Here is a 23,624-nt window from a genome sequence, read left to right as displayed (position 1 = left end):
GTGCCTTTTTGGTTGCCTTTCCTTGAGGCAGAAAGACCTCTGGGGTAGTACATCAAAAGACTCTTTTCTTTCCACTTCACTTCCTGCTGTGTGCTTGCATTCCTTTTCTAGGAGCCTGTGGATCTGAGGTACCAATGAGAAGAAGGAAGGCAACTCCTTTCCTTGGGGCTTTTGGAGAGGAGTTTCCAGAGACAGCTGGCACGTGGCAAACGCTGCAGAAAATCCTGGCTCCCATGAAGGGACAGAAGGTGCAGTGAGGAGCAGAGAGAGCCAGCAAAGCCCCAGGGATTCTGCCCTCCCTAAGAACTAGAAGTGACTAAATTAGTTCATAGACTGACAAACCTACTGACTTGGCTCAAGCTGAGCCCAAAAGGAGGATTCACTGGCGGGGAACCAACGGGCAGGGAAAAAGATCCGTCTTTTGTTGGATCGGTCACACTGAGTTCTCTTTTCTCACCTGATTTCCTCTCATAGATGCTTTGATAAAACTTCTGGATTTGGTTTTAACAACCCCTGGATTGGTTTTGGTATCTTGTTGTAGGACAAATTCACTGGTCCAATTCAGTTCTAGGTCAGGCTAGCTTAGAGTCCTAGGAGAGCATCATATGGCAGGTGGACTCTGAAGTATTGGATGACCTTGGCAACAAAAGCTGTAGTTGCTGTGGGATACACTCATGGCAGGAGCTAGAAGAAATTTTAGGACTGGCTGTGTGAAATTAGATTAATACCCTTTGTGCTGTCCTCTTTGTGTACTAATTTTTTTCCCTGCTATTTATTGAGGAGAAGTGTAAGACTGAAGTAGCACACAGAGCTACTTTCTTAGTGACCTGTAGTCAAGGACAACTTGGACTAAAACTGATTTCTCTTGTGCTTAAGGGAACTTGACAGACATTTTACCCCCCATAGGTTTGTTCAGACACCTTTCAAACACTTGAAAATTTGGAGCATGCCTAAAAAAACATAAGCTTTTATCAGTGTCTGAGTCAGAAACTCTGTGTGCATGTGCGTTGAATACACAGGGGGAATTTGCTATTAAAGTAGTATTGATACAGTTGCCAAACATCACTATGGCAGCGTTTGATTCAGCATATGGGTTTAAATGGACTTTTTAAGGGGCTTTGAGCATAGTTTGGTGATTTCCCAGGAGCCAACTACCTGGTTAGTGGATGTCTGTTCAACATTATAGCATAGATGGTCCTAGCTGTGTGTTATGTAGTGCTTACTGTGAAAAAAATTTGCTTTTTATTTCAAGCTGGCTTTCTTTGTGTATTACAGTTGAGTAAGTCATGTGGAACACGGGGAGAGGCTCTGAAGTTTTTCTGGTTACATGCATAGTTAAATGGTGTGTTGCTTCCAGAAAAGTGAGAGGCTGATGTAGGGAAGGCCTTTGAAGGAACTTCTCAAAAGGAAATTGAGCACAATAATGTAAATTGGGTGTAATTCCACTGGGGAGAAAATCTAGTGAATGGATGAACTGTGAGAGAACAGAGGTATTGTAGTAGCTGTTCAGCTTTTAATTAAAAATCAAAGCAGTCATATATTTTTTCCAGTTCTATGCACCATGAAAAATGAACAGTTGTATTTGATTTTGTAGAATATATACCATGTCTTTGTAGCAGAATGCAGGAGGAGGCATTCAGCATCTTACAGAACTGGCTTATGAACTTTGTGATTGTGGGGGTTTTTTTGAAATAAATGGTTGCTAAAAATCATTTTGACACCTATCAGCATCTCATATTTTATGTAAATGTAAGTATGAACTGAACCTATCTGAATTCAGAGGATTTGCTGATGTAAATTTGAGGTGGTCATACTTACTTGGCATCTGGAATATTGTAATCTATTCGATTTATTTACTATTTGGCTTGCTCTTTTCGGTAAATTCAGTTATCCTACAAATGAAGCTCCAAAAATTTTTCTAGCACTCTAAAAAGATGAAGTATGTGCACTCCGAAAAAACTGCAAAACTCAGATTTTTCCAGTTGGTACAGGGAGAATTTTGCAAAAACGGGGGAGGAGGGAAATGGGCTTGCAGCAAAGTTTTAGAATTTTTTTGATATGTGAGCAGGGATATCTAATAGTCTTTGAGAGCAAATATCTTACCAGAAAAAAAAAAGGTTTGAATAGAAATCATAACGAATGCCAAGGTTAGATATTGTGCTGCTGGTAGGTATTGGGAAAGAAGAAAAAAAATATTAGGAAGTGTGTGTTGTTGCCATATCTGTCACAGGTGCTGCAGCAGCCATGGGAAGGGAGAGGGGGTTGGATAACAGAGGCAAAATGTGGAAGGAGAGAACTAAAAACCTCTTCATCTTAAAAGGCGTCCTCAGAAAGGCTGTGCTGAAGGGGACAACTTCATGTATAATACAGGAAGATTGCCTTCAGAGCCTCACCATGCAGAACTGCTTTCTGCTGTAATTCCAGCTTTTCCAAGGCATTACAAGTCATTGCTTGATTTAACTTGTGGGAATTGAACGTTCCCAGCAACAGCCCTGATATCTCCCTGTATTTTTATGTGATCGTAAAGTCAACGTTTCTCGCAATAAATCTGTTCAGTTTTGTTTATGCTTTCATCCACAACGAATATACAGCTTTATTGTGATTATTTGTGGTAGTGGTATAGATTGGATACACACAGGTGTCCTTGAGATTCTGCTCTGTTTACAAGTCTGGTTGTAGAAAACCTATTTTGACACGTGGCTGTTAGTTGGTAGAGCTGTGATAATTTTGCTCTACAGATATAGCAAATGAAAGGCATTTTTGAAACAAAGATAGCTTTTTAGCGATTATCAACATGTATATGTCAATCAAAGTTTTGTTAATAATAATTTTGTTAATAAGAAAAAGTTATCTCTTGGACTGCAGCGCATTAGAAGTGGGATTCAGATTATATTTGGCTAGAGGGAAAAGCTCCTGTCAGCTTCCCTGGATGCCCTGACTACCTGTCATGGGGGCTTAAAACCGATATTTGTTTTTAATGGTTTCATGTGCAATCCAGGGCATTTCTCACTTAGGGAAACGGATAACCTGTGAAGCCTTTGATAGGAGCTGGCAAGAGGCTTTTGTGTCTCGTTCCACTTTGCTGTGGTAAATCAGCCTGTTCTTTGTTCACTTCACAGTCTTACTTAGGGCTAATACTCTGTTAGTGCTGGAAGAAGAAGTTGTTTTGGTTATAAGGGGCTGGGATGTGGATGTTTTGCTTTTGAATTTTAAAAGCTTCAGTTCATCTTTTACTGTAGAAAGTAGCCATGAGCAGTTTTATTTAGCATTCCATCATTAATATCTAGGTATCAGCTCTCATATTTTTTGCAGTTCTGTCTCTGCTGGCCTACCCTCTTCCCTACTATGAGAAGTTTGACTTAACAGCCGGTACAGTAAGTAAAAACAAGTGCAAAATGTACTATGAAACTCTGAAGTTTACTTGACCAAAGACTTCACTGTTATAAAATGCTGATTCCGTATTTTCCTCGTCTTTACTAAGTATCTCATATCCTGGATTTTCCTGAGTGTACACATCTTAATGTTTTTCCAGTTGGGCTACATTTCTCTTGGCTTTGGCCGTGCAGTCATTGCTGTGCCTTAAGGGAAGGTCAGCTGCATTCTTTCAGCATTTTTGGTTTTAGTAGGCTAGTAGGCCAGGCCTCTATGAAGAAAAGTCTGTTTACTGTGGGACTGTGTGAATACATGTGATCTTGCCCTCAACCAAGGAAGGAATGTCACAGTGTTGGCAAGAGCCAAAACACTGCTGTGTTATCAACACCCTTCTGGCTGCCAGTGCAATGCACAGCACTGGGAGGGCTGCTCTGGGGAAATGAACCCCAGCTCTGCCAGACCCAATACATCTCCTCATGATATATTTAAAAATATATTTAAAAATGCTATCCACGTTTTTCCCCTTTATGGTAAGAACTCATTGTGGTTTTATACATGGCTGTTTTGAGAAGTACACGCTTGCTTTGTCCACTGCAGGTTTAGGTTGCTTCTAATCTGAAATGGAAAAAATACAGAGATTAGGTGTTTTTTTTGTTGTTGTTTTGTTTGGTTTTTTTGTTTTTGGTTTTTTTTTTTTTTTAATGTGATTATTTCCTAGAGAAATGCATTCAGCCAGAGAAGATAACCTTCTTTTACTCTTTTTTTTTTTTTTTGTGGAGGGTAGTATTACAACGTCCCTCTAGGCATGAAAAGGCAATGCACATCTTAGAGAATATGACAGAATGTCTAGCAACAGACTTAAGAGAAGCACAATGGAACTGTCCAAATACATCTAGCTGGTTTTTATCACTTTATAGTATTTATGGGAAAGTGAATGGTTGCAGGCCTGAACCTGTGTTTGAAGCAGACACACCTGTAACATGCTTATAAGAAGGGGTGTCCTTTGTCTCTTTTAGCTAGGTGTAAAGTGTTTAATCATAAGTTACCAAATGAAAGAACACCTGATAGGTTTTTCATCTCATTTGGAAAAGAGGGATTGATTCAAAGCCTAACCTGTCAAGAAGAAGATGATAGGCTGAAGTTATTGTATTATTAAAATAACTGCATGGGAGGCTATGGAGTAGCAGTGCAGGTTTTAAGTATATACTGTTTGTCCCTCTGTACAGCCAGCACAATATTTGGGCATTTTTTACAACCCAATTGTGTTTAGAGAGCATTTAGAAGTTATATTCCCTTGTTTGTTTGAGTGTTTGCCAAGCATGACATCACCAGAACTCCACCATAGTTGTGTTTAACTGGAATAGAGTGTTGTCCAAAGCCAGCAGAGCACATAATGCAAGATCCCATCCAGAAACTGGGGATTGCTGCAGGTAAAATGGCTTCAAACAGGGAAGGAGCAGGAGACCAGTCACTGACTGCAAAACGAGCTGCAGAATCAGGATGATATTTCAGGACGATAAATTTACCGAAGAATATAAACCATAACAACTTTTTAATTTCCATGAAGAGAATTTTCATCAATTTTAAAAGATCAAAGGACCAAAACAAGTGTGGAAGGAAGTGTGTAGCGTGCACCTTTTCTTTCCTCCTAATTAACTTTGTGTGGGCCTTCCTGTGTCTAGGACAGGTGAGGCTGAATGCATTTGCAGTGATAAATGAGCTTGGCCTGTTCATCCACTGCAGGGGTCACTGCATCTAAACTGTGACAAAGCCAAATCCTGTGTTTTAGTGGGATATATAGGCATCCCACTAAAACATTGGGAACTAGAGTAAGATCAAGTGTATTGCCTGTGCCCCACTGGGGTTGTCTCACTTCAGTGCAAGTGAGTTTACTTAAAACTGTAGAGAATGCCTACATGAAACGCAGCTCTGGTGGAGGTGGAACACCCTTCTTTCTTAGAGGTCATTATTGTAATGGGGTTGAAGATGAGGAGGGAAACATTTTTGTCTAATGTGAGTGGAATCTGAAAGCAGCCTCTTAGATACACATAAATACCACAGGATGCTTCTTATTTCACAGGGAGTTGCTGACTTTAGTAGTGAGACCTTGGGGAAGAGTGGTGATGTATGGCTTCTAGTAAAACTGCCTTTTTGGGTTTCTGAACATCTACATTCAGATTAACCACAAGATCCTTACTTAAACCTACACAATTGTGAAAGAATGTTATATGGGCTGTTTTGTTTCTTGTATGTAGAATTCTAGCATCTAGAATTGACTTTGCAGGAAACTTGTTTGTCAGAGATGTTTTAATTTAATCCTATTATCAGCTTTGGCTCGGGCATGATTTTTGAGCTTCTTATCTGAATGTGTTTTATCAATCTAATATATTTTTTTTCATTGTGACTTAGGCTTATCCTTGCTTTATGTAATGTGATTTGCAAAACAAAGTTGGAGTATATCTGGCTTTGAGTCACTGGTTACAGCTTTTGTGGTGGAATGTGTTTGGCTAATAAAAATCTGGGAGAGCTTTGAAAAATTCCGATGAAAATTGAACTTATCCACTTTAAGGATATTACACTTCTTATAAATCTCTATCTGATGATATGGTTGAGAAACTCATCTAAAATACATTTTAAAAGGTAATTGCTTTATTTGCTTCTTTCTACAGGAGTTTTTCCATTGTGTTAGTATCTGTGTAACATCTCTATTGTCGTTTAAAATTTGCAGTGAAGCACAAATTATTTCCCTATAGTATTTTAGTGATTGATGATTAATTGTAGGTTCATAGTTTGGCAGTCTTGTTTTCTATATTGCCTCCCTCACGTCCTCCTTGATACAGTCAAGTGATTGACATTTAAGGCACATGTGAACACTGATATTCCAGTTACCACACTGTAGATAACCATCTCTACCACCTTACCTCATGGAAAACAAATGCTGAAGTGTTTCTCAGTTGAAACAGTAGATGTTGACACAGTTTGTCAGGTAACTGTTATTGCTGACCTGTGTCTAATGGCAGTTAGGTTTTTTTCTTTAAAAGAAAGAGAATGTCTCTGTGGCCAGGGCGATTTGAGAAGTTGCCATGGATGTTAGAAATGTTGCAACTGCAGTGCTCCTGCTTCCAGTGCTGTGAAACTTGGAGTTTTGCATACTCATTCTTTCTTTTCTTTCCTGGCTTATTCCTGAGAGATAGGATGAATAATCCAGGATGAAGCTGGATGATGCTTCCGAAGTCTTAGTATTCTTGCACTGACTGAGGCAATCTTCCTTAAAATGGGGATGAAGTCCCCTGTGTGATGCTTTTGTGGATTTTCAGTGAAGTACATGATCCTCATTCCTTGCATTGCTTCCCCCTACAATGGCAGTTCTGGTTCATGAGTTGGGTGGTCCACGGCTGTAATTAAGGAGCAGGTGGATACAGCCAAGGGGATGTGATACTATTGTGTCTGACATGTGAGGTGTAGCCAAGAGCAGAATAGCTGAGAATCTTTAGAAGCCATGATCACTGTAGAGAAATACTATATTTTTCCAAAGTAATGCATTATTTACAAGATACCTGAAGCTTTTTTCCCCCTGTTTTCTTGAAATTCACTTTCTTCATGATTCCACTTAGTTGTTTGGCTTTTTTTTTTCCAATAAATTTTTTGTTATGACTCAGTCATAACATAGAATAATATGGTAGAGATTGAGAAATTAGATGCTGTCCACTGTGCCTTGATCAACGGGAGCAATTCAGAACTGTGGGAGGGTCCTGTGTGCTCCAGGTGATTCTAATCTCAACTGAGATACCCTAAAGTATTAGGGAAATGTAAGCTTGGCTGAAGAGCTGTGCAAAGGTGTGCTTAGGCCATTACAGGATGGCAAAAATAATATAACCAGCAGTGCTTCCAAGTGTAGTGAAATAGTAATAAACAGGAGACATTTCAGAAAAATCTAAGGAGATGAAATATTACAGCCCAGAAGAGACTTGGTCATGGGAAGAACTTAATGTGTGAGATGGTCTGAAAGCTCAGGTAAAGGCTCTCCATGAGGAGTGTGTGGCACCAGCCATATGGCATCATATGATCTCAAAATACTAAGAGAGGTAATCACTCCCCATTATGTAAATTCACATTTTAGGCAAAGACAGTTGATTAGATTACAGCTTTGGATGGATTTTTTTTTTGCCTTCAGACAGATCCACTAATGTTAGTCTTTCATGCTGGCAACTGCTACTGTCTCAGCTTGTCCATCCTGATTTGATTGCTGTTTGTTTGAAGCCTCGATTGGAACTGATGTGCTGCAGAGTATCTGGAGCATCTGTGTGTATTCTGAAGGTGTCACTGTATCTGACACAGGAATCCTGTAGGCTGAAATCACTTTCTTAGTCTTCCTTTACTTGGTGCTCTATACGTTTTAGTTGTAATGGCTGTAACTTCTTTTTTACTAACCAAATGAACCCTTGATGCATATTCATGTGCAGATGGCAGGGGCAAATCTCTGAACTCTGCCAAGCCTTAGCAGTTGGTTGAGTGTCAATGTGTAAAATTTTCTAGCTTTAATAAGGCATATTTGTTCAACAATCACAAATGTTACTGAATGTTGACATCACTTTTATTCATGAGTGAGTTTTGATAACAGCAAATGTGTTCTAAGATATACATTTTGCCTTTGGATAATCTCTGTACTGAGGGCATTTTCTCAAAGGAAGTCATGTCGCCATCAGCTGCTCCAAATGTGATTGTATATCAGTATGTGTTGACTATCAATATTATGATAAGATATAGCAGTTAGTTAGGATTGACAGATGTATGATTTGGAGCTCTTAATATGTTTTTATTTACTATTTGAAAAACTTCAAATTACTTGTGTTATTTTGCAAATAAACCCATGATTAAAGAGTTAAACTAAACTGTTGTGATGTTCAATGCATTTACTCACTACTTTCTGTCTGGATGTGGAGGAAGTGTAATTAATTATTGGGACGTAATAGTGCCGTTTAGAAAATTACTTAGGCTGCAGTATTTGTGTTAGAAACTTTATTTTCCAGACATAACAGTTCTGTTTTATTTCTGTACCTATTTGTGGAAAGATTAGATCATCACAAATCGTGTTTCAAAGGCTGTGATGCTCAAGTTATTCTATTTTATGCAGCTGTGGGCTGCATGGATGTAGGCAAGCTGTCATCTGCAACCTGGTGTTTTTTAAATAATTTCTTATAAATCATAAGCATCATCGAACTTTTATCACCAGAGAAAAACAATTCTTTTCTCTCAAATGGCCTCAAAATGAGTAACTTGTTAGAATGTTGAAATCAAAATTACCATCCAAACCGGAGGAAAAAAGCAGAGTATGTGCTTCTGTAAATCAGCTTGAGTCAAGCAGGAGGCAGGCTTACAGAAAAAGGTTTGATTTCAAGTTTGGGTTGTGTTTTATGGAGCTACTAGATTTAGAGGACCTGTGTTAAAAAAATCAGTGTGTCCACTTTCTTAAATATAGGGATGTGATTCTTCCTCTGGGGGTGAAAAGCAGGTGCCGTTCAGTTCCCTGGATTATTCCAAGTTACGAACGATGAAACAGTTGTATGTCTGAGAACAAAGTTTAGTGCTTACTGAAAAGTTCAGGCTTAATCTGTATGACCCCTTGGAATATCAAACTTGAAATGTGTTTTTAGGCCTGAGGAAGGCTGTGAGGTTGAACACAGGGTTGCCTCCAACGTACAGATGTTTTGATCCAGTCAAAAAGAGAAGTTAGGGCACATGATGAGGCTTATGCATTGGCCATTTCAAAATAATCTTAATTTATGTATTGCCATTTGGACTTCAGGAAAGCTTGGAAACCACAGCTTTTTCAGGAAGGAATAATCACTGTGATAGTTCAGTGGTTGAGTCTGCCCACAGCTTTCAGTTTGCATGTCAGCTCAGCAAGCTGGAAACTTTTCTGACATTCTGACATTCCTCACTTAACTTTCAGCTTTGTTTACTCCACATACTAAACACAAGATTGTCCTTTTTGAAATCGAAAAGGAATGTTTTGTGATGCTTTGTGGGGTGGGGAAGAATCAATTTAGTACAGTCACTTCATTGAGATTCCCTCCCTATACACTTCCAACATCATTTGTGTCTATTCTTCACCTTCCCTGTCTCCTCTAGCTCCATTTCCAGCTTTATATCTGTCTTTAGACAATGTTTACAATCACTGTCTTCTTTTCTTGCTATGGTAACAAAGAATGTCTGGAGTACACACTGAAATCTGGCTTAGTACAACTGAAGTCTTGTTTGGGGCTTTCTTGGTATTTTCATCTCTGTTTGCTGGCAGTGTTTCATGAGGCTTCCAATTAAATATTTAACAGCTCTTCTGAAAAGTTTGTCTCATTATTTTACACTTGTATGTGTAAAATATAAAATATATAGGCTTTCCTATCATTACACAACATTTCCTAGTCAGAGGGATGAACTTGCAGCGTGCCCTCGAGGCATCACTGGGGTTTCTTGCTGCAGGGCTGCTCTTTGCTGCCCTGTCAGGGTGACACATCCCAGGCTGATTTCCTCTGCCTGTATTAATTCTGCAGCCATTGTGCATGGGGAGTGTTTCTGGGTGCTGCAAGCAGCACTGGGAACGTGCCAGGCTATAGCAGCTGTATGAGGAAGCCATCTCACCAAAGGGTAAATCCTGCACTGCACAGGGTTACAATATAAACCTTCTCAAAAAAAAAGTGAAGAGGGACCCTGTGGGAATAAATTCAGAGCAGTGCAGAACAACTTTAGAGGGCAAAGCCGCTCTGGAAGACGGAGATATTTTTACAGAGTGGTCTTGCATGAGTCGTTCTGAGCAAGAAGAAATACTATAATTACATTGTATATTCTACAGAGAAGTTTGTGCTTCTTAATTGCAAAACAACAGCTTCTGAACATCACACTGTTCTCCCTGTCTCATCCCTTCTCAAACTTAAAGGGGCAGGGAGTACACCAGCTGAAGAAAAACCACTCCTTTTGTGGCTCTCATGAAACAGCACCACTAAGGTCAGTAACTGAAGTATATAATGCAGAGAAATTGTATATTGGTGCACTGTGCACTGTACACACACAGACATGAAAGTGTATGTGCTTGCATGTGTACATACTCCTGTTTATTCCTCAAAGACATAAGGAAAAGTAATTCACTGCCTTATGCATTATTTTTTACACTGATATAACGTGCAGATTTACCAATGTTCTTTTGATCTCATGGGACTGTCATGATGCTCTTGAAATTATTTCATAAGTGTTTTGGAACTAGCACGTGGGTGGTTATAGATCAGAAAAGCTTTCTTTAAATCTTCCCTTGAATTAAAATATTCTAACAGTCAAATATTTGGTTTTTTTCGTCAACACCATTGACATTTAAAGATTTCTCATCCTGATCTTTTCTGGCAGAATATAAGTGTCAGCTGGCTAGTAAATTTTTCTTCTTTCCTGTGATATCTTTTGTAATACCCATTAACAGGCACCATGACAAGCTTTTGTGTCTATGTTTGTAAACAGCTGCCTCAGATGGATGTATATTTGCAGATCAGTTTATATGAGAGCAAGGGATCTGTGTGTGTGCAAAGAATGGCTATTGAGAGAAAACTTGTGTGATCATTTCTGAGATAATGACCTCCAGGCTGGCCTTGTCAATTGTGAGACAGGGAGCTCTGTGTTAGTTGTTGTGCTAGAGCTGTATGGAGTTTGATAACTGCTTTGATTCAGTTCTGGAGAAGATTAAAATTAATAAATGAAGTGTAGTAAGAAAATATTTGTATTCATATGTGCTACTTACACATCAGAACATATTTTGTTTTCTTTCAGCTTTCCCAGTTTAATTTACCCTCTGAAATAAAAAACAACTTCAAAGAGCTGAAAACTCCTGTGATTCTCTTTCCAATATTTTCAGGAGTGTTTTGCTTATTCATTAAGCTTGATGTGCTCATATAATCTCCATTCTGCAGGTCAGCTGGCACAGGTACAGGTGAAATGTAGTGGTCAGATAAGAAGCATGGAACTGTATCTCAGCTGTCCAGTCACTGGCCTGTCTGCATTTAATGCTTCATTGTTCTTTCATATTTTCATGAAAATTTCTGTTGTCCAGCACTCCTGCAGTGTGTAATTTGTCCTGTTTTACACATTGTTATTCTTTAAGTGAGAATAAAAATAGAACAAGCAGAAAACAAATTAATGACAATACCAAGAAAAACAAAGTAAGAAATGTATTGTCTGAAAGTAAAGTGAGTTAATTGACTGTTTTGTTCCTTCTGGCAGTTAGATCAACCCTCCTCACAGTGGTGGGGGCTGCTCAGTGAGTCATACAGAGCTGGCTTGTTGCATCCTGGGATAGGGATGTGTTGCTCCTTTCCCTAGTCTTAGAGATCCTCAAGGTATCCCTGGGAGAGATTTCTCTCATGCAGATGAATTGAGCAATATTCTACTTTGATATTTCTTTCCTGCTTAAGAGTGACTGCACCTTTAGTCTCATCTTTGCAAATATGTTATTACTTAAAGAGAGAGAAATTACTATGTCTAATTTGGGAACTTTATTTTCTTTCCTCTTTAGTCTTTTCCTTGTGTTGAGGACAATGTGATTTTGAACTGTAAAAAGTCATAGCTCTGAGAAGCACTCTAACACCCTGCTCCCCGAATTAACCTTAGGAGAATAATTTTACTTAGTGGATTTTGATTTTTTTTTTACCAATTGCTCTACTCACTTTTATTTTTCAGAAAGCTCTTACCACCACATCACTTTTTAAAGACTGTGTGGGCAACAGGTTGTTTAGACAACCCTCAGACTTGTTATGAGGTTTCTTTTCAAATTAGATACAGTTGCTGATAACTAATTCACATTCTGGCTGCTTCTTTCCATAATCTGCTATAGCTCATTGTTTTATGGAACTACTCTAACATTTGTATTGCAGGATGACTTTAATTCATTTGAGTATTTCAGCTTTGCTTTCTCTCTTCTGTCAGACACCTTAGAATTTGCTTTAGGCCTTTAGATGTTTGCATTATGAATTCTTCAGGATTATTTCACATTATAACAGAGATCCAATTTTTTTTAAAAAAAATCTGTATTGTCAGCATTACTTTATGGGTGTGTAAGTAATAAAACCAGTTGTAATATGAAATACATGGATACCACGTTGCTGAGACATACAAGACTTTTAGTCCCACCTATTGAAAAGCAGGACCTCTTACATCCATTAAACCAAAATATCTATAACAATTATCTTCAGGATCCTGCAGAAGAAGAATAATGTTAAATACTTTTCAGAAGAAAGGAGAGTATTAATCACAATAAAATTATGTAAGATTGCAATAGGGGATGCATCTGTGAACTGAATAAGATAGATACACAGGGATGGGCATAAACAAATTTGGAAAGAGGAGTTTAGGAAAGACTGCTTGCTTAGCTCAGGCTACTGGGGATTCTGGAGGCTTTCCTTGCCCATGGATTTAAGGTTTTGGAATTTTTTTTTCCTAAATAGTGTAATCAAGGTAAGTGTATTTGCATCAGATGTGCTGTATGTGTCCACTAGGACAAGTGTGGGTTATTTTATCTAGAGTTTTCAAAGGGTAAAGTTTAAATGGTTTGGAACATTTTGCCCTGAGATGATGCCAAGCATCACTGTACCTTGCAGAGAGTTTTATAGACTTCACTAAATGCTATTTGCTGTCTTATAAAATTGGTATAGCTTTTATTAAACTATAATTATGAAGAGGTATCTTCCTTCTCTCAAAGGAAGAGTGAAAACTGAGTATTTAGGAAGAACTTACACTACATACTGGGACTTTTACAATTTGGGATGTATTCTGATAGCTGAGTTTCTAAGGTGTACTTCCCTTCCCATGTGTCATATGATGTGGATATTATTGGCCTGTGTGGGATTGCTTTTGATCATGTGTAATGAGAAAATAGTGTTTTAACAACTATTTAAAGCTGAAGATCTGCTGCTGTACTCTGAGACATTGCTGTCTTCTGCATAAGAACAGAGCACAGCAAAGGGACTTCTAGGTCTTTCTCTGATAATTCCAGTTTAAGAACCTTTCTGCATGATTTCTGCAGTGTCTGTGCCTTGAATATAACCAGTGAACTGCCTAAAGTTTCTGCTGCACCCAAGTCCTTTTGCTGACAGTTGCTCTATAAATGTGATTCTTGAAATATTTTTTGCAGTGACTGTGAACAGTACAATGTGAAGGAGTTTCTGAATAAGTTTGCTGGCAGACAGCCATATCAACAGCTTCAGGCACTACAGGGTGAAGAGCAAATAAGCAAAAAAGAGTAAAGCCGTCTGAGTCAGTGATTCCCAGCTCCACTGCTCCTTCTGGTCTAACCTTGAACGCTGCATTAATGAATGTTGCCTTCCAGAGTGTCCTATGACCTTTTCTCTTGTTCTGCTTTAATGTGAAAAGGGCAGTTAGAATGCTGTTACTGTAGAGTTACAAGAAAAAGTAGGGAGAGGCAAGTACAAGTGTTTACAATTTTTTTTTTTTTTAATTAAGCAGGGTTTGAATCTTATGAATGATGTGTCAATCTAGGTGTGAATGACACTTAAATATGTGTTTCAGGCTTGTTTTCTGGGTTAGATCCCGTGTCAGTAGACAAGAAAATGTTACAGCGGAAACTGTCTTTAAAACCCAAGTTTGCAGAGGGGGAGGCTGAGGATTTGGAGCTTCTGCTGTCTTCAGGGAAATAGGAAGTTCTCAGCTGTACAGTATCAAGGAGAGCCATAAAGTCATTACATGTGGCATAGGTTAATGGTTTTATCTTCAGTCTGGAATATCAAACTCTTAAAAAGCACGGATTTGGGTTAGAAATAAAATCACATTAATGCAAAAGCTGAAACTACCACTTCTCTGCCTTTTACACCCTTTTTTTTGAAGGAAAATTTAAGGAGTAGGGCACCAGTGTGAGGAGACAGCATTTGCGTGCTGAGTTCAGCACTGTCATGATGATGAAATGGTGCAGGCTACATTTCACATCAGATCAAGGGGAAAAGTATGTTGTAACTCCAGAACACATTCTCTTAGACAAATGACCTTCAGAATTTATTATGTTGGTATCCCTATAAAAGTGTGATAGAAGCCAGTGAAATAGGTGAGCGTGATGCATTGTGTAATTACTAAAGCTGACATGTGTTTTGTTTGGCACAATAATGAGGCAGTGGAATTACAGTGTTGAGGTGCAGTATACAGCCTGTTAGAGAATGCTTCTGCTGCATTAGCACCTGGCTTTTATTCTGCTAGTAAACTGTCTCATTAGTCACACTTTTGGGGTCTTGGCCACTGAATTGGGCAGGCAGGACTTGCCCTTGGTGAAGTCGTGGTGTCTGCCTCAAATCGCATCCTGTTCTCCACGTGCCTTAGCACAGCTTCTTGGAGGGTCTGTTCCCTAAACTTCCCAGACACAGAGGTGAGGCTGACAGTTCCTGGGGTCCTCCTTTCTCCCCTTGTTAAAATAAGAGTGCAGTGTTTCCCCTTTTCCAGTCACTTCACCTTTCTGCCATGACTTTTTCACATATCCTGGAATGTGGCTTGGCAATAACATCAGTCAACTCCCTCAGGATTCTGGGATGCATCTTGTCAAGTCCCACAGTCAGATTCTTTAGGTGATCACAAACCAGCTCTTCTCTTACAGTGGGAGGGACTTTGTTCCCACAGTCCCTGTCTCGTGGTCCATCCACTTGGGCGGTGTGGGAAGAGAGATTCCCACTGGAGACTGAGGCAAAACCAGTGGCTGAGCACCACAGTCTTTGCCTTCTTTGTTGCTACTGGTTTGCCAGTCTTGCTCATCAGGGAGTGTCCTCTTTCTTCATTTTCTGGCCGACACTCCTGCAGAAACATTTCTTGTTATTCTTTGTTTGTATCCCTTGCCAAGCTGAGCTCCATCCACGCCTTGGCCTTCTGGTGGAGTATTAAAGGATTTAGGTAATGAACTTGCTGAAACACTGGCAATTATTTTGAAGTATATACATAACTAAGGCTATCAGCAGTTTGCTAGATGAAATTATCTGGGATATTAGGGGTCAAAGACAGTAAATTTTCTTGAGTAGATCTGCCTTTAGTCCCTAATAGTTTAGAGTAAGTAAGCACCTGATATAAGATACTGAAGTCTTTTTGCCTCTGATGTTATTCTGCTTCTTGACTAGGAAAACAAAATCAACAAAAAATGCCCTTGCCTCAGATTTTAGGTGAAAATCTGGGTCTGTGTTGAGTAAGACTTGATTCCTTGGCTAGCTTTCAGTAGAGACATTCAGAAGTTAAAGTTCACTGTGATCTTTACTCTCTTACTGAATTGAGACCACAGTGAAAACTTCAGAATTTCCCTTCCATGAGTATCAAGTGCACAATTGATGGTACAGAGTCTTAGAGATGACAAAAATAAAAATAATTAAAAAAAGATAGTTCAAACTGTCACTGAATATCAAGTTTGTCCTCTGTTTTATTACTGTTTATTCTTGTGTTTCTATGCAGGTGTAAAAGCATGGTCTAGTGGTAAGAGTTACATGCTTGAGAAGGAACTGAATACTTGCAAATTGCCTCACCTTTTGTTGTAGTGGACTAAGTGTCAGGCTGTAATTACTTTTGGTGGGCTCTGTGCTGTAGCTGAAAAGTCTTTGACATTTGTGCTTCTTCAATTTGTAACTGAAAAATTGTTTTAAATCCTTGAATGCAAGAACTTTGTGTTCTTGGTAACAACTGACTGAAAAAAAAATAATGATAGATCAAACTGGAAAGAATTGTCACACAAGGTGCTAGAGGCATTAGTGTCACCTGATTTTACCTGCCAGCATGACTAATGACATGGGAAAAAAGGGAAAATGTAGTTAATTGGATTGATTTTGGTGAAACCCAGTCGAGAACTAATGAAAAAAACCCTGTTACAATTAATAGAGAAAATGGTACAAGGTGAGGAAGGACTGGATAATATGATAAGGTTTTGGTGATTTTCTTAAAGTGAAGGGAAGAAAAAAAAACAACTGTGTGAGGGAAAGAGGAATGAAGTAGAGAAACAGGAAAGGAGGGAAAAGAAATAGCATGGATGCATATTCCTAACAAGGATACATTTCACACTAAGGCAGCAAAAGATAGATCAGTGAAAGGAGTACACAGAGGATGTAGAATCATGTATTCATTTAATGGATCAGGAAAGTAAGATTCCCTTTCTGATCAGGTAAAATTCTAGGTCTTGATATATTGATACCTGAAAGTTAACAGATCCAACGGGACTGAAGGGAATGGTATAACTAAACACCTCAGAGCAAATAATTGAAAATATCAAGATTTCAACTGCTATGGCTTATTCAGACATTCAGGAAAGGGAGTAAGAGTATTTTAAAGTCTTCAGTTCTGTAGGAGGGGGGATTGACCTTCCTTGTGTTGAAACACAATGTGGTACAGTTTCTACAGACACATTTCCTAGAATCTGTTAGTGTAATATTCTCTTTTTAATTTTTTGTTTTAATAATGATGAGGTTACTAATCAGTTTTTCTTTAAAGGTCCAGGATTTTTATCTAAATCTGCATATGTTGTGCAACTCATATTTAATGGAATTGGCCTCATAAACGGTCAAGCTACTCTTCTGTGAGTTAAATGGTAATTTTGTTGTTGTTGGGCAGTTGTGGATGAGGAAATTATGGTAAAATGTATGAATCAGAATTCCTATTTGAAAATAGATCACTTACTTGCAGCATTTTAGTTTGATTTACACCTTTCCAGAAGAATTGTATTAAATTGCACGAAGTATATGTCCATTAAGCTGTTGGCATTAAATTGCTTAAAATGAGACAATAATTTCTATATTTTGATAATACACCAGTTCACATCTAATGTCTGTCATTGCTTCTTTTTATTCCAGTACATGAGAAACTATAAAGCAGCAGTAACAAAGGTTCAAAACTGTTGAAAAATGAGTGGTCTATTGCATGTGAGAATTAGTGTCTGCTCTGTACCTTGGCAAGAATTTGGAATGCAGAAGGGTAAGCTGCTGTAATTGTTGCCATGAAGTGTTTTACAGAAAATGATTGGGCAATTTTTTTTTTTTTTTTTGGTTGAATAGAGGAAGGTTTTAAAGACTGGAGTGAATGACTCAAGTTAGATTTTTTTGGTTTCTTTGACATCTAAAGGGCTTGTAGGAAAGCCAAAAGGCTAAGTTTGTAGATTTTGGGAGTTAGAGAGGTGCTCATACCTGTTTCCTCTATCAAACAGTACCCTTGACATCAGGTCTACTGCTGAGTGTATGGCAGAACTAAGTTGTTGACCCAAAGCTCTCAAAGTCTAAGTAACTGTGTTTCAGTAACCCTATTGCTGAATGAGAGAATAATGCTTGTTGGCATGACTATTACTAGCAGGCTTTTCTTTTTTTTTCTTTTAAATTTTTTTTATGTCTCTTCCTTTTCCACAACTGGTAACTTGATGCAAACACTGCTCCAGCCCACTAAAGTTGCAGCCTCCTTGCTTCACTTCTCTGTGGTCTAGAGGGAAAGGCTTGTTTAGGTCAAGGAAAAGCAGCAGCTGTGAGTTTCTGGTGATTTATTGGGAAAAAAAAAAAAAAAGGCAAAATTCAGGGTGCTATGGTGTGTAAGAGTTTATGTAATGAAGTGCTTGTGATATTCTTGTCAAAAACCTTAAAGGCTTTAAACAATTTCTAGGTGTTGGCAGGGAACTACGAGCCTTTGGAAAACTGAATGTTTCATTCAGCTTAGTGAAAGGAAGGTAAGCTAAAACAATGTAGCACAATTGTACTGATTTTAGGTAAGGATAAGCAAAAAAGCTGAGCAATCTAGTGGTTAAAAAAACCCCTTTGTCTTGGCTGGCTTATTCCAGTTGCTGCAATGTGCTTCAGAGCGAAAGCCTATCTCTTCATCTGATTATAAATCCCAAAATCCATTGAAGTGCCTCTGGGAAAACATGGAATTAAAGTGGGATGAGGCCCAGTCAACCTGTTGATGCTGCTGGCTTTCCCAAAGGTTGTCTTTAACTTATCCAGGGTGGCTCTTGCAGTGGTATTGTGGCCTCCTCCAAGCACTCTCCTGGTTTTATTGCCTCTCCACCCAGATCCCCAGTGTGCAGCTCCTTTCTGACCATGGTGTTCCCAATACAGGTGGTATGCAAATACTGTATTTTCAAGTAAAAGTTCCTTGGATTTTGGATTATTGCTATGGCATTATCCTGTAGGATGACCAAGGATGACTCCACTTACTGCTGGTTTTCAGGAAGGCAATGTGTGTGCGTTCATGACTTGATTTTTCTGTCTTTTTGATGAGAGAAACTCAAAATCTCTCCCATTTATGGGATTCTCCTTTTAGCTCTGCACTCGAGACTACCTCTTAGGTCTCTCCTTCCATGGAGTGGGACAGAGCCAGACCTACTGGCAAAAAATGTTGTTGATGAGACTCATTACCAGTCCAAAACACAGAAATATCTTGTAAATATAGACTTACTTGAAACAAATTTGTATAAGATGCTTAGACTGAAATTCTTTTGCTGATTTGCAGCAGGCTTATGCAGTGTGTGGAATTCTGGATGTTGAAGGCAAAGCTGGTTTAATGTACAAAGGCTTTATTTTAAGAACATTGAATCCTTGGACTTTTAAAGGCGTATTTAGTTTTGGTGTCCACTGCTTAGGGAGCAAATAAAGAATGTAGCAGTGTGAAGTTAGAGCAGAAATTACATGGAAAATGCAGAGACTCACATGCAGAAATCTTTAGGGCCAGGATTAATCACTGATATTTTCAAAATCAGACGTTGACCAGCGATGGGATGCAAAAGCCCCAGAACAGTGAACATGTTCTGATTTCACTGTGGCGATGTAAAAAGACATGTTTCAACATCCTTATGTTGTTTTGCAGAGGGTTAGAATTTATTTTTCCTGTAGGAGTAACGTCCTGCAGTAGTAAATAGCAGGAGGTTCTGGCGTGCATGACCTGGTTCAGCTGGATAGCACTATTGATTTGTTTTTTCAGTGCCCCTGCTTTAGTTAATTGTAACTTTGTTTTCTGATTCTTGATTAGCTCAGTGGTAAGTTGTCATTATAGCATTCAACTCCCTCAGGACACGATCTATACAGCAGACTTTTCCAGTGGAGGGTCATGATTCAGATAGTTTACACATAATTTAAACAGCAGTTGGCCTAATACCCTGAAGTGGAATTTGAGATACTTGAAATCCAGGAGTGTAATACTATAAATTAGTGTTTGTCTTAAGTGCTCTTTGGAGACCTGCAGGAGGGGCCAGTGGGACACATAATGCCCCTTGTGCTCTTTTTTGAATAGGCACATGAAGTTAAAATCTCAAGGAAGGTTTAGAAAGCAGTCGCACTTAAAGCAAAATTGTCATTTAACGTTTCATTGGGAAAGTTTTGTTTCATCAGAGCTACCATAATATTTTTTTGCCCAGGCTCCATATTTGGATTTATGTTTTAATGGCCTATTCCAAAAACTGAGCATAATAAAATGCCTTGGTGTGGTTAGAGCGAGCTAATGAACTGACTTTTGCACGTATTGATATTTTACATTTCTTATAAGTTGAATTCTGAGCTACCTTCAGTTACTTAAAACAATTTTTATAAGATATAGAGAATTTGTCTCTGCATTAGCATCTAAATGGCTTTGTCAAGCAGAATTGATGTCTCAGAATGCCTCTAGAGGCAGCAAATTGAGCATAAATGTGTTGAACGCCTGTCTTTTCTGACTATTTTGGCACAACCTTTCTGTGGACTGAAGAGTGACTGTCACCCACCTAAGAAAAGAGCCTTATTAATTGAAAGATTTCCCAGGATGCTGGGATTTCCAGTTCAGTACCACAGTACAAGCCAGGGTGGAAGCTGGCAGAGATGGTCCTGCTCTTCTTCCACTTTCCAGTGTTTTTTGTCAGCCCTGACTTTTTGTTGCACTGATCAGAGAAAACTTCAACACTTTTTTTTTTTTTTTTGGCTGTTTTCCCCCGGCAGTCTTCCCTGACAGAGGAACTGCTTGTGCCTGTGCAGAAGGGCAGGATGAGTGGGAGTGTTTGGACAGAAGGCAGGGAGGAGCACAACTGCTTCATGAACCTGTTAAAACAAACATGAGACTATTTATGTGACTACTGATGGAGTAACATCAGGGCTGTGCGTGTTTGCATAGCTGTGTTTCTGTGCAGTGCTTTTCAGCCAGAGAGGTTGGTGAGTAATTCAAGTGCATTGGCAAAGTTTTTAAGGAATCAGAAGCTACTGTCTAGATTGTTGGGGTTTTTTTAAGTAGCTGTACTTTAATGTGATTGAGTCAAAACTGTACAAAACATTTTCTCATCGGGTGATAAAAATGATGGGTCGCGGTTTGGATGTGGTTTCCACCCAGAGGGTGGTCAGGCACTGGAACAGTCTTCCCAGGGAAATGGTCACAGCACCAAGCCTGACAGAGTTCAAGAAGGGTTTGGACAATGCTCTGAAACACATAATGTGACTCTTGGGGCTGTCCTGTGCAGGCCTAAGGGTTGGACTTCGATGATCCCTGTGGGTCCCTTCCAACTCAGGGAAAAAAAAAAAAGGTCTGTTTTAATAAGGAACATTAACCATATATAACTAATAAGTATATACATTTAAAACATATTTTTCCCTTAAAGCAATTAAAACCAATGTTTTGTTTGTGTAGTGTGCGTGAAATGGTGTTCTGAATGTGAGTAAAACATATGGTGTTCAAGTAGTTGTGTGGAGTTGTCATTTACACAGTCTGGATTTTCGAAATTCTTCCTATAGATCTTTAAGCCTGCAAGCAAAGCAGTGAAACCCTGTCTTAACTGCAAGGTGTTTACATGATTGGGGTGTTTCGTTTTGGATCGTGTTTTGGTTGTGAGTGTTGATTTTCTTGATTCCTGAGTGGTTCCTCTGTGTCCTGTAGGGGACATAACGAGTTCCAATGCACCCATAAAAATCTGTGGGCTCCATATCTGCCAATTTTTAGCTCCATTTCTCTCCTTCGCTGTTCCTGCCAAGCTGCCACCATTCCCCCTGTCTCTGCTGCTGGATCTCTGCCTCTCCTTTCAAGCCTCCAGACTGGTTTTATCACTGCTTTGTCTCGGATCCTTTCACTGCCGGTGGTGCTGGCGAGGAGCCAACCAAAGCTGCAGCCAAACGATTCAAAATGTGAGATTCCTTCCAGATCTCTGTCAGTGTCTTACCTGGAGCTTCTTGCAGTCACCTTAACTGCAGGCATTCTGCCATTTGGGAGAGTCACTCCTTTTTTAGAGGGCCATTAAACTTCTAAAAGTTTGCGGGTGGTGAAGATTCTGCCACGTTTCTAATTAAGTTCTTCTTTAAAGGCAATTAGCCTTTTTTTTTTTAACCTGCTTCTGGGTTGCATTATTATTTTTACTTCAGCATTAGGCTCTGGCATCTCTGCAAGTCAGGCAGTTATATAGTTTTAAAACTGTTTTATCTCAAACTTTTTGCCATGTTATTAAAATAAATGGGTGCATTGCAATGCCTTTTACTATAATGTGTAAGGTCAAACTCTGCTCTTTAATGTAAGGTATGTTTGAGACATGTAATTCTAGCTGCTTTTTCCTTGTTAATTTAAATAACCATAAGAACTGAGGGCTCCCCTACAGAAGAAAGAGCTTCATCATTATCAAGATCTGTCATTCAGAAGTGCCAGCAGCAGGGAATCCACGTGATGCAGTGGATTAAATTCTGGGATGTCCTGCTGCATCAGCGTGCCTGCCTTTACAATCTGCTGGAATCAAGCAGAATAGCCCAGCTGACAGAATGAAATAGGGTCCCAGCCATGACAGGTGGAGGCAGATGTGTCTGAACTGGTTGCCAAAAAGGCTGACACCAGCCTGAATACAGGTGATCTGTGTTTATAAAAAACCAATGAAATCTTCGCGGGTTTTGTTCTTTTGTTTGTGATTCTTCTCCAAAAGGAAGAATTGCCCCACCTCCACCCCAAACCACAGGTACTGCTGGAACTGTGTTTGGAAAAAATCTCCATGTCTGGTGCTTACCTATTCACTGTCTGAGGGCTCTCTTCAGTTAATTATGTTCTGCTGTTGAAATTCCTCCTCAAAATGACTTGTTTCTGTACTTCTTAGGAACACACAGTGGCTGCCACATTCTGCATTTATAGAGGTTATACTTTTCTTCATGAGTAAACAGACAAATCAATGAATCAAACCATCAGAGGTGAACTCAGGTGGTTTTGGGAGACATCTCTGCAGTATTTATTCTTTGTAGTAGGGAGGCAGACAGAAGTTACCCAGTCGCCCTCTGTCTAACCCTCATCCTGTTTTTAACTGCAAGTCTGTTCTTCCATATTTTTAAGTCATGATAAAGGCAATCTCTCTGTGGTAAGCAGCTCAGTGGCTTTGCACAGCAAATGCTTCTTCCTTTTTTTTATCTGACACCTGTTAAATGACATGTGAAATTGAAAAAGACTTTATTCCAAACTTCCAAATGCAAACGGTTGCCACTTCTCATTTTCATTTATGAATTACTTTATTTTTAAGATTTCTCTCCCCAGAGTTAACATTCCTAACAAGTACGAAGGGGGTTTGTATTTTTTATGTCCTCCTGAAGGACATAAGGTGAACTGCAGTCTTTCTATCACTCTTGAGACAGGGAAATAATTACATTTCACATTTTGGTTTGTTATAAAAACATGTAATATTGTTGTTAAGACTGAAGGGACTATGTTGTAATACATTTTATTTATCCTCCCATTGTTTATATATTTGGGTTTATATTTATAAATAACCACATGTAGTTCAGTTTCAGAAAAGTTTACAGATTTGTTCATCATGTTTTATATATGTTTTGAGGCTGTTTTCATTCTTTTACAAACAGAAGTATCGTAACTAAATTAAAAATGTTACTAGTAATATAAGTATTAAAGCAATACAGTGCCTTTCTCCCTCATTTGGGATTCTTCCTTTTTGTAATGAGTTGCTGCTTCCTTTCCATCCTCACCTTTAACTCGTTTGTAGTGCAGGATTGGGAAGGCTGGAGCTCCTCAAAGTGTATTCAAGGGCTTAGGCCTATTAGAAGTGATGGTTCCACAGTTTTATAATGTTATTTCCTGAGGTTTTTTTAACTGTTTTGGTAATTGGGACACTCATTTGCTCCTGGAATGGAAGTGCAAAGGCCAGCTAGTCTTAGAAATGTTTGAAAAACAGTGTGAGCAAAGATATGGGTTTTTTGGTGGTAAGTCTCTGACAACTCAAAAATGACAAATGGTTTTGTCATGAATAACTTACCTAATTGACTCTCTAAGCTATGTAAAACCTT

The 23,624-nt window shown here is 38.9% G+C and overlaps 1 protein-coding gene across 9 annotated transcripts in view; it reads left to right on the top strand.

The window, feature by feature from the left end:
* GULP1 (GULP PTB domain containing engulfment adaptor 1) overlaps positions 1–23,624 on the top strand; it is a 152,168-nt gene that overhangs the window by 35,145 nt on the left and 93,399 nt on the right. Inside the window, exon 1 of one of the 9 annotated variants that reach the window (XM_051788038.1) lies at positions 3,349–3,374. The exons of the other annotated variants lie outside the window; for them this stretch is intronic. The gene's annotated coding sequence lies outside the window, so the exon portion shown is untranslated. Of the gene's footprint in view, positions 1–3,348; positions 3,375–23,624 lie in introns of those variants that run through there. 9 annotated transcript variants of the gene reach the window in all.

This window comes from Manacus candei, unplaced genomic scaffold (genome assembly GCF_025592945.1).
Source record: "Manacus candei isolate 608988 ecotype Guabito, Panama unplaced genomic scaffold, ASM2559294v1 h1tg000023l, whole genome shotgun sequence".
Lineage (NCBI taxonomy): Eukaryota > Metazoa > Chordata > Aves > Passeriformes > Pipridae > Manacus > Manacus candei.
The sequence above is the reverse complement of the archived record's forward strand: the minus strand, read 5'-3'. Positions and strand labels throughout refer to the sequence as shown.